The sequence below is a fragment of the Salminus brasiliensis genome, chromosome 5 (assembly GCF_030463535.1).
Source record: "Salminus brasiliensis chromosome 5, fSalBra1.hap2, whole genome shotgun sequence".
NCBI classification, from domain to species: Eukaryota; Metazoa; Chordata; class Actinopteri; order Characiformes; family Bryconidae; genus Salminus; species Salminus brasiliensis.
Window position 1 is genome coordinate 30,660,955 of NC_132882.1, and position 13,985 is coordinate 30,674,939.

The following is a 13,985-nucleotide window of genomic DNA, read 5'->3' on the forward strand; positions in this document are numbered from 1 at the left end:
CACACACACACACACACACACACACACACACACACACACACACACACACACACAGTGTCATTTGGCCAAGTATGCCCAAACTTTGTATTAGACTGTTGTTGATGTGGGATTAGACAGAAAGAGCTCTAAGAAGAATAAAAAGTATGCATTGAGGGGGGAGCAGGGGAAAAGGAATTACAGAGGGAGGTATGGAGAGAGACAAAGAAAGAGTGTAAAGGGAGAGATGGAGAGAGGTACACAGAGAGATGATGGAACAGAGAGAGAGAGAGAGAGAGAGAGAGAGTGTAAAGGGAGAGATAGAGAGAGGTACACAGAGAGATGATGGAACAGAGAGAGAGAGAGAGAGACAGAGTGTAAAGGGAGAGATAGAGAGAGGTACACAGAGAGATGATGGTAAATATATTTGTATTGTTATGCCTTCATGTCTGCTGTTGACAAAAAAATAAAAAAATAAAACAGTACAGTGATGATAGTGTATGATCTAGTGCGTTTAAAGTATCCAATATTTCCTAATAATTCCAATAAATTCTCATATTTTTCCAAGTTCCCAAAGTTAGAGAGAGAGATAGAGAGAGGTATACAGAGATGATGGAATAGAGAGAGGGAGGTATAGAGGGAGAGATAGCGAGAGGTATACAGAGAGGTGATGGAATAGAGAGAGGGGGTATAGAGGGAGAGATAGAGAGAGGTATACAGACACATGATGGAATAGAGAGAGGGAGGTATAGAGGGAGAGATAGAGAGAGGTATACAGACACATGATGGAATAGAGAGAGGGAGGTATAGAGGGAGAGATAGCGAGAGGTATACAGAGAGATGATGGAATAGAGAGAGGGGGTATAGAGGGAGAGATAGAGAGAGGTATACAGAGAGGTGATGGAATAGAGAGAGGGGGTATAGAGTGAGAGATAGCGAGAGGTATACAGAGGGGTGATGGAATAGAGAGAGGGGGTATAGAGGGAGAGATAGAGAGAGGTATACAGAGACATGATGGAAAAGAGAGAGGGGGTATAGAGGGAGAGATAGAGAGAGGTATACAGAGAGGTGATGGAATAGAGAGAGGGGGTATAGAGGGAGAGATAGAGAGGTATACAGACACATGATGGAATAGAGAGAGGGAGGTATAGAGGGAGAGATAGAGAGAGGTATACAGAGAGGTGATGGAATAGAGAGAGGGGGTATAGAGTGAGAGATAGCGAGAGGTATACAGAGGGGTGATGGAATAGAGAGAGGGGGTAAAGAGGGAGAGATAGAGAGAGGTATACAGAGACATGATGGAAAAGAGAGAGGGGGTATAGAGGGAGAGATAGAGAGAGGTATACAGAGAGGTGATGGAATAGAGAGAGGGGGTATAGAGGGAGAGATAGAGAGAGGTATACAGACACATGATGGAATAGAGAGAGGGAGGTATAGAGGGAGAGATAGAAAGAGGTATACAGAGAGGTGATGGAATAGAGAGATGGGGTATAGAGGGAGAGATAGAGAGAGGTATACAGACACATGATGGAAAAGAGAGAGGGGGTATAGAGGGAGAGATAGAGAGAGGTATACAGAGAGATGGTGGAATAGAGAGAGGGAGGTATAGAGGGAGAGATAGAGAGGTATACAGAGAGGTGATGGAATAGAGAGAGGGAGGTATAGAGGGAGAGATAGCGAGAGGTATACAGAGAGGTGATGGAATAGAGAGAGGGGGGATAGAGGGAGAGATAGAGAGAGGTATACAGAGAGATGATGGAATAGAGAGAGAGGGTATAGAGGGAGAGATAGAGAGGTATACAGAGAGGTGATGGAATAGAGAGAGGGAGGTATAGAGGGAGAGATAGAGAGAGGTATACAGAGAGGTGATGGAATAGAGAGAGGGGGTATAAAGGGAGAGATAGCGAGAGGTATACAGAGGGGTGATGGAATAGAGAGAGGGGGTATAGAGGGAGAGATAGAGAGAGGTATACAGACACATGATGGAATAGAGAGAGGGGGTATAGAGGGAGAGATAGAGAGAGGTATACAGAGAGATGATGGAATAGAGAGAGGGGGAATAGAGGGAGAGATAGCGAGAGGTATACAGAGAGGTGATGGAATAGAGAGAGGGGGTATAGAGGGAGAGATAGAGAGAGGTATACAGACACATGATGGAATAGAGAGAGGGAGGTATAGAGGGAGAGATAGAGAGAGGTATACAGACACATGATGGAATAGAGAGAGGGAGGTATAGAGGGAGAGATAGCGAGAGGTATACAGAGAGATGATGGAATAGAGAGAGGGGGTATAGAGGGAGAGATAGAGAGAGGTATACAGAGAGGTGATGGAATAGAGAGAGGGGGTATAGAGTGAGAGATAGCGAGAGGTATACAGAGGGGTGATGGAATAGAGAGAGGGGGTATAGAGGGAGAGATAGAGAGAGGTATACAGAGACATGATGGAAAAGAGAGAGGGGGTATAGAGGGAGAGATAGAGAGAGGTATACAGAGAGGTGATGGAATAGAGAGAGGGGGTATAGAGGGAGAGATAGAGAGAGGTATACAGAGAGGTGATGGAATAGAGAGAGGGGGTATAGAGTGAGAGATAGCGAGAGGTATACAGAGGGGTGATGGAATAGAGAGAGGGGGTATAGAGGGAGAGATAGAGAGAGGTATACAGAGACATGATGGAAAAGAGAGAGGGGGTATAGAGGGAGAGATAGAGAGAGGTATACAGAGAGGTGATGGAATAGAGAGAGGGGGTATAGAGGGAGAGATAGAGAGAGGTATACAGACACATGATGGAATAGAGAGAGGGAGGTATAGAGGGAGAGATAGAGAGAGGTATACAGAGAGGTGATGGAATAGAGAGATGGGGTATAGAGGGAGAGATAGAGAGAGGTATACAGACACATGATGGAAAAGAGAGAGGGGGTATAGAGGGAGAGATGGAGAGAGGTATACAGAGAGGTGATGGAATAGAGAGAGGGGGGATAGAGGGAGAGATAGAGAGAGGTATACAGAGAGATGATGGAATAGAGAGAGAGGGTATAGAGGGAGAGATAGAGAGGTATACAGACACATGATGGAATAGAGAGAGGGAGGTATAGAGGGAGAGATAGAGAGAGGTATACAGAGAGGTGATGGAATAGAGAGAGGGGGTATAAAGGGAGAGATAGCGAGAGGTATACAGAGGGGTGATGGAATAGAGAGAGGGGGTATAGAGGGAGAGATAGAGAGAGGTATACAGACACATGATGGAATAGAGAGAGGGGGTATAGAGGGAGAGATAGAGAGAGGTATACAGAGAGATGATGGAATAGAGAGAGGGGGAATAGAGGGAGAGATAGAGAGAGGTATACAGACACATGATGGAATAGAGAGAGGGAGGTATAGAGGGAGAGATAGAGAGAGGTATACAGACACATGATGGAATAGAGAGAGGGAGGTATAGAGGGAGAGATAGAGAGAGGTATACAGACACATGATGGAATAGAGAGAGGGGGTATAGAGGGAGAGATAGAGAGAGGTATACAGACACATGATGGAATAGAGAGAGGGAGGTATAGAGGGAGAGATAGAGAGAGGTATACAGAGAGGTGATGGAATAGAGAGAGGGGGTATAGAGGGAGAGATAGCGAGAGGTATACAGAGGGGTGATGGAATAGAGAGAGGGGGTATAGAGGGAGAGATAGCGAGAGGTATACAGAGAGATGATGGAATAGAGAGAGGGGGAATAGAGGGAGAGATAGAGAGAGGTATACAGAGAGGTGATGGAATAGACAGAGGGGGTATAGAGGGAGAGATAGCGAGAGGTATACAGAGAGGTGATGGAATAGAGAGAGGGAGGTATAGAGGGAAAGATAGAGAGAGGTATACAGAGATGATGGAATAGAGAGAGGGAGGTATAGAGGGAGAGATAGAGAGAGGTATACAGACACATGATGGACTAGAGAGAGGGAGGTATAGAGGGAGAGAGAGAGAGGTATACAGAGAGATGATGGAATAGAGAGAGGGGGAATAGAGGGAGAGAGAGAGAGGTATACAGACACATGATGGAATAGAGAGAAGGAGGTATAGAGGGAAAGATAGAGAGAGGTATACAGACACATGATGGAATAGAGAGAAGGAGGTATAGAGGGAGAGATAGAGAGAGAAATACAGAGATGATGGAATAGAGAGGGAGGTATAGAGGGAGAGATAGAGAGATGTATACATAGATGATGGAATAGAGAGAAGGAGGTATAGAGGGAGAGATAGAGAGAGGTATACAGAGAGGTGATGGAATAGAGAGAGGGAGGTATAGAGGGAGAGATAGAGAGATGAGACAACAGAGAGAGGGAGGTATGACAGGAGGGCGAGAGAGGTATAAGTGGAGCTGCAGAGAAATACAGGGGAGGAGAGTGAAGTTAAGAGGGAGGGAGAGCTGTTGCAGGTGGGGTTGGGGATATTGCGCCTACAGCAGTGTGTTGCACTGCTCAGCTTCAGTGAAAGTCCTCTGGGTCTAACCACACACCATTTCTAGTCTGTCTTGCTCTCTCTCTTTCTCTCTCTCTCTCCCCTCACTCGTCTTCTCCCTCCTCCTCTCCTTGGCTCTTGTGCTGCGGTGCCACCGCCAGGAGGAAGAAGGTAGTGCACCGATGCAGAGTACTGCAGTCACCTCCCCCTTCAATGCAGTGACAACACTGTCCTCTCTGTCTCCCTCTCTCTGACCCTACCTCCTCCTTTTCCCAACACACAAACGTACACACACACTTCATACATGCACCTCACATCTTCTCTCTATTTCATGTTTTTTTCATCTGCCGCCATCGTTTTTCTTATTATCCCCAAATCCACTTTCTACCTCAGCCTTTCTCAGCCTGTCTCTTAATGAAATGGAGTCAGTCGTGCAGAATGAGAGGCAGGTGAAAATAGCTTGAGCATGCTCAGTGAGGGGAGAGAAACAGAGAGAAAGAGAGAGAGAGAGAGAAGGGGGGCATGCAGGAGGTCTGAAGAAAGATCTTAACAGAGGGAATAAAAAGAGGAGACCATCCTGTTGACACCTCACGATAATGCCTTGTGATAGCATCTCCCTGCAGTCCAGAGTGCTGATTCTTAAAGCACTGAAATTATGAATAAAGTAGAAGCAGATTCTCAGTAAAGAAATCCCCTTCACCATGACATCACTAGCCTGCAGCATGATGGGACCAAGCAAGCTGAGAGGGGGGAGTTTCTTTGTGAGCCGTGTGTGTGTGTGTGTGTGTGTGCACATGGTCCTGAGGGTTTATTTAGCAATACACTGATGTGACTATTGGTTTTCATTCAGTGGACTGCTTGGAAGCGTATACTCGTTTGAAATAGTGTTGATCTGATCAAGGGTGTTCGCTATAAAAAGGCCCGGCTGACCACGTGAAACCTATGCCACCTCGTCTTGCCTTTATGGTGGTTTCATTTGCAAAAAGAAAATGTTTATTTAATAGTCATATCAGAAATCCCAGCGCTACAGTGCAACACGTTCAGGCAGTGCTGCTGGCTGGAAAGGAAGGCACGCAGTCTGCAGCAGACAGCAGCAGCATACTGTCTACATAAACAGCTGGACTTAAAGGGGAAATCCACAGATTTCTCAAAATCTCTGCGCAAGTAAGCCCAAGTAAGCACACTTTATCGCCACTGCACAGCAGTACAACAGAATTTAACCTCCACCTTTAACACCATCCTGGAATGAGCTGTTCCTTTATCCCCCACCCCTACTTCCAGCTGGTCCTTCCAGTCCTATGTCCACTTCTCTAACCTTTAGGCCATGGCTGGCTGCCCCCCCAGCAACCTTGCAGTATCCAGTGCCTTCAGACCCGCCAGCCAGAATTGTTAACCATGGTTGTGATGGTTCGCGTAGCCTCATGTGGACGTGTACAAGGTCCAGCGTCTGATAATAGCTTTGGCTCTTGAGTTTAAGTCAGATATAGTAAAAAAAACTGTGGGCCGGTGTGGTTGTTTTACACGACGGACGGAAAACACACATGCTATGAGGCAAATTCGGCCTCTGTTTGTCTTTACATGTCGAAGTATGGCTTGAATAAACAGTGTGAAAAACTACAGCAGCAGTAAAACTGTATCTCACACTGTTACATGTGCAGATCTGTACCTGTCACAGCACAGCTGTTGCTCTGTGTGTATCGTAGTTTCTCAATGTCTCAAGCTAAAATACACAAAAAAAACCCACAATGGGCAATATCATGGTCAGCAAGAATGACCAAGGTCCTGTTATATAATCATTATGACAGGCCTGCATAAAGGAAAGCTACCACAATGGAATTATGCCAAAGTGACAAATGACAAAAATAGAGATACCGTTTTTTTGCGTGACAGCGAGGACATAAAAAACACACACTGATGCACTAGTTATTCTGGATGACAAATAAAATGACTGCATCTGTGTTTTAGACATCGCAACCCCTGGTTCCTATCACCAATTTCTCTACAAACAAGCCAGTCTGACTTCGGGAGGAATTCTCTTTCCTGCAAAGAGCAAACTGGGGCTTGCCTACCAATGCCTTACACAAGTACAGCACCCTGGACCAAACTGTCCTGTACACCTCGATTCTTCAGATTCTTCTCATTCAAAGGAAAGCACTACAGATGTCCTTGCAGCAACAGAACTACCACAGCACTCACCAAGTTCAACAAACTGATCTAGCTTTGTGGAAATGCAGCACCCCTCTGGCTGGGGTGCACAAGGCTGATGATTTCAAGTGCTAAGTGAGAAAGAGACTTGATGAGAGAATGTGAACATGAGACAGAGAGGTGTAGAAAGAGAGAAATTGCAGCATGGCAGGAGACTGTGCCTGTGTCAGTGTGCTCCTCAGGATACCTAGCTTTTGGTTAGCATTTTGTAAACTAAATGAAATATAATAATCATCCTACTGCACTGTACACTTACTGCCTTTCCTATGTTCTATGTATCTTTTCAGTTGACCACCAAGACTAGAGACTGTTATTGAACCTGTTACTGTTACCTGAACTTACATCAAATCTACCTTGGCTAATATTGATCTGAATCACGTCTTAATCAGGGCTAAGCTTAGCTCAACTATTTACTTGTGTCCTTAATTATATATATATATATATATATATATATATATATATATATATATATATATATATATTTTTTTTTTTTTTTTTTTTTTCTTTTTTTTTTTTTTTCTTTAAACTGTCAGAAAGTAAACACACTAGGCAGGCAGAATTAGATCAAACATATTCAGTCAAGACCAAACATGTAACTGGAATACAGGCAATCTGCCAGTTATTATTGTTATTTTGGCTTTACTGTACTGTATAATGATGATAATGCGAGGCAGGTATGTACACTCATGGCCAGCACCCTATATTATATTAGATTAAATGTAACTCATGTAATATCTGCCCATAAAAACATTTTGATCCATCCACTCCCACTCTACACTACATGGATACTTACATTTTTGCAAATAGAACAGAAAGTCAGATTCAACAGGTTCTAAAACAACCTTTTTGAGCACTGACCTAGAATCCGGTCCACTCAGCCCTTTCAACCGTGCTCAATAAGACTGTAAAAGGCAAGTGGTGCACCAGCGCTACTTTGAAGAGTTTGAACAACATGGATCAACAGCTCTAGTCAGAAATAGCAGAATCCGTCTCACAAATAGGCAGAGCTGAAACAGCGAATCCAGCCTCGGCACCGAGAGACGGCTTTAGAGCTAAGTAGACAGACCTGAGAGGGCACCTTCTTTAAGAGGGGAGGTAATGACGCACTTGTCAAAAGACATGCACTGGAGACAGGGCTTGCACAGGCAGTCCCAATTGCAAATTAATTACTAATACTAACACGTTTTTGGGTATGAAGTATATATTAGAGGTATTTGAGTGTGGTTACGATGGACACTATTATTCCACAATGCAATGCGAAACAGAAAGGGAGGAATTATGCTGCGTTCCAGTTTACCACAACTTTACCAGTGTTTTATCCAATCTAAACAAAATATGTCCCACTTTTTATGCTCCGAGCACTGTTATAACAATGCATTTTGCGGATCCAAACATCATGAAAACATAGTACTGATTTAATTAGACACAAAAAGACAGAAGTGCTAACAGATTGTATAATACTACTGCTTTTATTAGTGTTGGGAATACGGTGTGGCCATCTTGGATTTCAAACTCAGGGCTGTTAAGGCTCTCATGACTGTCCAAGAAGGAAATCCCACCTGTGGGGGCTTTCCAGTTGAAATTTCCTACTTGGAACTCAGAAACTCTGACATGCCAGTTCAAATGGAACGCAGCATTACACCCATCTGGAACAACTATTAAAAAAAAAAATAATAATAATATTAATAAAAGGGCGGATAACGACGATAAAGTGCACTGGCGGAGAGAACTTGTTGGCATAACAATGCATTATCCTGACCTGTCAGTACAAAATGGGTTAATACATTAATATTTTGTGTACTAACCTGCCAAACTAGCACCATTGAGATTAGTGTATAGTCTATATCTAGACGGCCTCTATATCCATACACACTCACCAAACACTTTATAAGAAACACCTGTATACCTACTTGCACATGTTGTGGCATCAGAATGGGGGAAAATGTGATTTCAGTGATTTTGAGCTTGGCATGATAGTTGGTGTCAGAAGGGCTGGTTAGAACTTCTAGAGTACTTTTAGAAATGCTGATCTCCTGGGGTTTTCAGCACAGTAATATCTACAGTTTACTCAGATGGGTGTAACAAAGAAAGAACAGCCAGTGGAACGGTGTGGGAAAGGGTTTCATGGCACACCCTGGGGCTGTTAATACCAATCATCACTTGAGTGCCACAGAATATCTGTGTTGTATTGTTGCTGACCATGTGCATCCCTTCACAGCCACAATAAACCCATCTTGGAACAGCTACTTGAAAAAGCTCCAGCATAATAATGCACCACGTCACAAAGCAAAAGTCGTCTCCAGCTGGTTTCAAAAACATTCAAGTGACGTGAAGTCAACAGTCAACAGGTCTAAATTAACCAAGCAGTTGTGGAATGTGCCAACATGGACCATGGACCAAAATCTTGTGGAATCCATTCTACAAGGAATTGAGGCTCTTCCGAGAGCAAAGGGAAAGCCCTACCCCTGCTAATAAAGCGCTTGGTGAGCGCATATGCAAACATTGTGACTGTGGTTAAATAATAACAACTGTGGGATTTTTTATGAGGCACAAACACATTCCCAAGCTCCCACAGTCCCAGTTAAAAGCTCTTCTGCCTGCAGAGAGGAGAGAAAGAAAGAACGCCAGAGTGAGAAATCTAAGCCAGTATAAATCTGGAGCCAGAGCAGCGAGATATCACAGGAAGGACGCACAGAGGAAGAGAGGAAAACAGGCTAAAAGAGGAAAGAGTATAATCTTACAGCTCATGTAACCCTTTCTTCACCTCTGCCTCTCAAGCTACTGCTCACTCCCAATCTTCATTAGTTTAACAGTAATTACAGCAAAGCAAGTCTACAGGGAGCTATCTGGGCACAGCAGTGTAAACGGTATCACACTTCTACATACCCATCATCTGCAGACAGACTGATATCCAACTACAACACGATATCAAACCAAATCATGACTGTACTCACTGATCTTGCTCTACGGGCAACTCTTCCTGAACGCTAATCGATATTCACAGTGCCCACACTGGACCTGCACTGGACCTGTTTCTGATTCATTACCTGATCTCTCAGTCCCACTATTCTAATTATTCTAATATAAAACAAATGTGATCTAAGCTGAAAATGTGTGTCTGAGCTTGAACAGCAGTACGCTTCAAACTTCAGCCTGGCTGTATGATTACGCTGATTTAAAAAAACAATAATGAGCACCAAGTAATCTGAACAGTGTTCTGAATACGACCACACGCTCAAAATCCATGCTAGGCCAACGAGAGTCATCCTGCTGTGTGTGTTAGGATGTAGTGCTAGAACACAGATGCTAAGAATCTGCAGATTCAACATGTCAGTCCAGTGCGACAAAGCACGTTTGCCATGGCTAGCGTATAACATAACTATCTAGGGACTTTCTTTTTCTCTTGGGTGTAGCACCGAATCCGTTGGGTGAAACGGGGTAATGGACCTAATAATTAACAATGCTGATGCACAGAAGTTAGCTGCTTGGTTCAGAGTTACACAGCCCATCAGTTGCCCCGGTGAGACTCAGGGAGTGTACGATTTCTTTAATCAAGGCAAAGAACTTTTTCGATTACAATTTGTTGCCACTTTGGAGCACTCCTGATGTTTGTAAATAGCTTCCATTGAAACACGATTTGCCACTGTTGATTCCCTTAACACTGTCAAGTTAACCCAACAAGCACAACAGGTATTTTGGCATTTTCCATACCTCACAAAAAAGTAAACAAAATGACCTGCTCAATTAAAGTGTTCAAAATAATTCTTCTTTGATAAAGCCAGTGTAATATGTGGGAGGGGTAATGTTCACTCTACCTTTTGTTTACACCCACTGCGTAATACTGTGATACAGCAAATCCACAAAATATACTAACTAGCTCATAAGAGCTGAAAATGTCCAACCTTAACACTTCTAGGCTAGCAGGTCCACACAGCAGGTAAAGTGGCCCGAATCCGATTTTCTCACCAATTCCGATGTTGTTTTTTAGGCCGTTCTCAGTCTTTTTAACGTGACCTAGATCCAATTTTCGTTGGAACAGTTTATGCTCCTAAACTGTTTTGCATGCCTTCGCAAAACAGCAATGCTTCATGTGAGGTTTCGGTTTCGTCAAGGGGTTCCAGGGGTTCGACCAAGACCATTTCTTCTGTTTGCATCCTTTTTTCTCCTTCGATGACGCAACAGCACTCTCCTGACGACACATCCAGTCATTTCTTTAGACATTTCTTTTAATGTGAAGTGCTTGCAATATGTGCCTTCCTATTTTGCTTGAATAGAAACATCACCCTAAATAGGCCTTAGGTCTGTTCCATCGCTATCCCACCACTGAAAACCTCCCTCAATGCTATCGTCCATTATCCCTTCTCCTTAGCAAATGTCGAGTTGGACTGGCGTTAAAGTCACATGATTCCGATCTGGCTGTTTAGACTACGCACCGCCACATATCGGATAAGTATGAGATTTCAATAAGACCATGGCCCAAATCTGAACTGAAAAAGGTAAAGGTAAAGGTGCACGTATTTGTCACTGTACAGCGAAATGTGTCCTCCGCATTTAACCCATCTGTGGTAGTGAACACACACACACACTAGTGAACTAGGGGCAGTGAGTACACACACACCCAGAGCGGTGGGCAGCCAACTCCAGCGCCCGGGGAGCAGAGAGGGTAAAGGGCCTTGCTCAAGGGCCCAACAGTGGCAGCTTGCCGACCCCGGGAATCGAACCCACAACCCTGTTATCGATAGCCCGGCGCTCTAAATTGTCAGATGTAGGGTGATTTTTGCTGTTCACAAAAAACCCTGTGTGAACACAGCCCTAGTTTACAGCAGCTTACGCCGGTACATAGTCTATGGAATCTGCAACGCTGACAGTGAGGACGTGTGAGAAATAGGTCTTCTTGGCAATCAGAAACCTGGCACTGAAACCGCTGATTGTATTACAACACAAAACTGTTTTTTTTTCTACATCGTCAGCACAGAAAACACTGAGGGCAGTATTACTTCTAATATAAAGTAGGAAAACCACAACAGTGTCTCTAAAGGGAGAGCAATGAGCAGCAATGTTGGCAGGATGCACTGCTTCTTGGCACTATTAAGATTTCACACAACAACAACAACAATAAAACTCAAAACAAATATTTGTTTGCTTGTTTGTTTGTTTTTGTTTATCATATCAAGATTTTTCTCTGTGTCCACCACACACATTAAACAATGACTGAGAATGAAGCTTCACTAAAGCCTTCCAGTCTCGGTGTGGTAGCGCAGCAAGAAGCGTGTGTGCCACACAGCTCTAGAGGCCTGGCGTTGTGGGCTCGATTCTTACTCCAGATTGTCTGTGAGGAGTTTGGTGTGTTCTCTCATGGGTTTCCTCCAGGTTTCCTCTCATGGCTTTGAACCTCTTTAGGACGGTTAATTGTTGTTGTGTTCAAGTTCAGAACAGCCAGTGCTCCACGTATTTGTCCAACTACTACTAGGTTTGTTTGGGTCCACAGACGTGTCACCCCAACATCTACACTATATATTTCAATCATGCTATGCTTGTTGAAGTCTGATCAAATTTTGAAATTCACGATCAGCAGCGCTCGAGCAGTGGTTATGATCAAAGCACCCAGACAACAGTAGGCGGTTCTTGGCCCCATCGAACCATGAAATGTACCATTGTCTGCAGCATTCGAAACCGGATACAGCTACAGTATGCAGCCAAAAGTTTGTGGACATCCAAATATCAGGTCCATCCTCTGTGTTTACTGAACATCTCATTCCAAAGTTGCCCTGCTCCCTTTGCTACCGGAAAGGCTTTACATTCGGTTCTGGAATACGGCTGTAAGGATTCATTTTCATGCCTCAAACTGTTGCCATGAAGTTGGAAGCAGAATATCTCTCTAGACCTAACTTCACAGTTGGCACTACGCATTCAAGCCATAATTCTCCTGGCATTCGTCCAACCCAGATTGTATGGCCGACCACTTTGCGGATGAGCTGGCCTTGCTGATTTATAATAAGGGTACTTACAGTTGACTGGGGCAGCTCTAACAGGGAAGAATTTGACAATCTAACGTGTTGGATTGTCGAAGGGTGACATCCTGTGACAGTGACACACTGAAAGTCACTGAGCATCATGCTAGCTTTTTTAACATATATGCATCTTTGAATACCACCTGTAGAACCACATGTACTGATTTTTAACCGTGTCTTGTCACACAATTTTGCATACATTCTCTTAAAGGAGAGATTATTATATGTTCTTGCTATGATGGTTTTGCTTCTTGCAACCTGAAGCACAGCAGGGCAGCTACAGTCATTAGATTAGAAATCCAGTAATACACATTCCTGGAACTCTACACTGGCCCTAGGAAATATATCCACTCTAAATCATTTGCAAAGGAAGACTCATCTCGGCTGAAAGCAGTCTAAGGCAAAGTGCGGATACTGGGAATGATCTCCAGGAAAAGAGAGAGAGAAAGGAGGTTATGCTGAGGTTAGGTCCAACGGCAAGAAGAGAAGAAGCCGGTGAGACAGTGGTTACTGAAGAGAGTACCAGCGTAGCACCTTTTCCTGGATCTCTGATAAATCTTCTCTAGCAAGATACCCAATTGTACATCCCAATTGTAATCATTTTCAATCATATCGAGTCTTATCAAAGTGCTGTTCAAGACCAGTAAGCCACACACACCTTCAATGGCATCTAAAAAATGTAATAACTGCTCTTCTACTTTCCTCAGAAAGCGAGTCATCGTGAGAACATCAATTATCTCTCCAGAGGACCACTGTAATTTCAACAGGAATCAGGAGTGTTTACATTTAGTCTACAACAGCTTGTGCCGCCAGCTGACAGCTATGTTTGCCATGCACGACCTACGCTAAGAGGAAAGATGTGCTCCACACAGTGACCTCATGGTGTTGGTGAAAAAATTGCTGTTTCACACTGCCGTCTTCTACGATACTACCGCCACCAATAACTACCAATAAATGATAATATTTGTGATATTTATAATTCTAATAATAAGCTGGACTTGGATGTGAGGGATCTGGACCTACATCAGTTCAAAATGGCTAAATCAACCAGGTAAAAGTGAGGCCCTGGGTCAAATCCAAAGCACCGTCACTACACGACCCAATCCATTTGCATCCCCAGAGACTGAAAGTGGCACAAGGGCACAAACAACCTCAAAAAGGACAGATAGCCCAGAGATTATGATTTATAGATGAAACGGGGGTGTCAAGATACTGAGTTTAGAGCACTCACCCAGCGTTTCTGAACACAGAGTTCGGCTTTTAAATTATTCACACCTTTTTTTTTCCTGACCTTTTTTTATATAAGGCCCGACACCTCACTTAACACTCCTCTCACTCTGCCTTTTTTTCTGCC

General features: G+C 43.8%; 1 protein-coding gene across 1 annotated transcript in view; it reads right to left on the reverse strand.

Moving 5' to 3' along the window:
- The window catches only part of kcnc3b (potassium voltage-gated channel, Shaw-related subfamily, member 3b), a 91,883-nt gene that overhangs the window by 76,530 nt on the left and 1,368 nt on the right, over positions 1–13,985 (reverse strand). The gene's annotated exons all lie outside the window — the stretch shown is intronic.